At 45.7% G+C, this 2,129-nt stretch overlaps 1 long non-coding RNA gene across 1 annotated transcript; it reads left to right on the forward strand.

Moving 5' to 3' along the window:
* The first annotated feature begins 836 nt into the window (after positions 1–836).
* On the forward strand, positions 837–1,578 carry LOC116085042. Its single transcript, XR_004116379.1, has 2 exons — positions 837–1,034; positions 1,192–1,578. It is a non-coding gene; the product is annotated as an uncharacterized LOC116085042 (long non-coding RNA).
* Positions 1,579–2,129: the final 551 nt, after the last annotated feature.

The raw sequence follows: 2,129 nt of genomic DNA on the forward strand, positions 1-2,129 counted from the left end.
CCACCTCCTCTGGACCATCACTGCACTCCTGGACTCTGAGCACTTGGGCCCTCACAGAGCCCTGCCAGAGTTCCTGGGGCTGTGGACCACAGGAGGGTAGAGGGTAAAATACTTGTAGTACACATTCTCTTCCACACACCCTAGGCTCAAGGTCCAGCCCATCCTCAGTAAATGCCCACTATGCTAATCTGGGCTAGCAGAGGTTTGCCAATTCTTGCTAACTATACCTAGAACAAAACAATAATCTAGTTCCTGGGAGTGATTCAACTGCAATTCTATTGTGGTCTGCCCTACTTGATTGAAATGAGGATTTTAGTTCAACTTGCCCTGGGATTATCAACTACCATTCAGCAAACTTTAATGCCCTACCCCCTTCATTATCTCCTTAACAATGCCGGAGGCAATTAGTCTGGATGGGTAACATCCTTTACGAAATTCCAGGCCAAGGTTTGGCTAAGATGTTGGAACACTGGTAAAGGTCAGAGAGCAATGTCCAATTTTGTTTAGCTATTAGTAAATCATATCTTGGTGGGCACCTAGCACACAAGACCTTCCATCGACTATCGAAAGTACAAATCTGGGCTACTATCACGTCCGCCTTGACCAGCAAGAAAGACGCGACCCACGAGCTCTTCTTTTAGCAGTTTATTCAGGAACCTTCAACAGTCTTCAGAACCAAGGGCAAGGCTCTCAGCCATTAAACTTCAGCACCAAGGGCAACGCCCTCAGCCGTTAAGCACTCCCAAGCTTAGCCAATCCCAATGGGCCACGTGGCAAAAGCGGATAGGTCACCAAATGCGGAAGCAACCAAGGGCAGCAGGCTTAGCCAAATAAGGGCTTTGTTACGCTCTCGGGATGGCGGAAGCCAGCTCCGTCTAGGGGCACGGCTCAAGCGGCTTTCCACAGGCTACCTCTGAGTTAGGAAATACCAAAAGGTCCCCAGGAGGCTGGCTTCTTTTGAAGCTTTTCGCCTCAGATCCGTGGTCAAGCTTTTGAGCCTGACATGGATTTCACTGGAGTGGTGTGGCAACTGAGTATGTGAATGGTTTTATTAGACCCCTTCCCAGTATGTGATATGGAAGAGAAGGCTGCCATGTCACAGGCAACCTTTGCAGCGGTCATGAAGGGCAGACTCCTATGGAAAGCTGTCTTCTTTCTGATTTCCTTTTCTGCTCCTTTCCCACCTTCTAGGCTCTTTCTCATTGATCTCGGAACTAGAAGCACTTATTGACTTATGATGAACAGCGCATGCAACCTGCTGAAACGCCACTTATCTTTGACCTCAGGCATAACTGATATGGCTACCAGTACTGTATCTGGTAGAACACAAGGCTACCAAAATAGATGTGGGAGATGAAGCCTCTTTGTGGGATGAGGGAAAGAATCCTTATCTGCAAAATCTAAAGAAATCTGGCTGCCTCAATTCAAATCTGAATTTCACTGACTTCCAGTTCTTCACCGCTGAGAACCTGGACATAACTATTCAACGGTTTCCTTGTCAGATCCATGGTAAGGGTCTCAATCTAAGTGTCCTCTGAGCTGTCTTAGAATTGTGCTAAATAAATGGTGGCAACAGTAGAATTGTCCTTTTTCCTTTATTAGGCTCAACAATGTCACAGGTATTTACTGAGCTGCCGTGGTGTGCTGGGAACATATTCTAAACAATGAACTCCATATTCCTAACAACCAGGTGAAATGCTTCACTGTTCACTTTGAAGACAGCCAGCAGTGAGAAATGACGCCAGAATCCTCCTCACTGAGGAGTTTTAGGTAGTGAGGATGGCTCCTTCTCAGGTCTAGAGCTTTTTTCTCCAGCCACACACACACATGTGTTTCCAGTAATCTGTGGACCCTTTTATCGTAACTCAAAGCCCCAATTTCCTTGTTAGCATAGCACTTGGTTTAATTATCCATTTAAGTGGTTAGACTTATGGCTTTTTGAATCTTTCATTTATAGACTGCCCTATCAATAGGTGAGAGGCAGAGGGAAATTATAAATATATTTCTGCAAAAATAATGTGGGGGTGTAAACAGTTACGCACTCAACATGCTTGTTATTAGAATATCTGACAGTCAGCTTGCCATTTTCTCAGCTGACTGCTAAGCCTCTAGAAAAGACTTGGAGGCCT

The sequence above is a fragment of the Mastomys coucha genome, unplaced genomic scaffold (assembly GCF_008632895.1).
Source record: "Mastomys coucha isolate ucsf_1 unplaced genomic scaffold, UCSF_Mcou_1 pScaffold9, whole genome shotgun sequence".
Taxonomy (NCBI): Eukaryota; Metazoa; Chordata; class Mammalia; order Rodentia; family Muridae; genus Mastomys; species Mastomys coucha.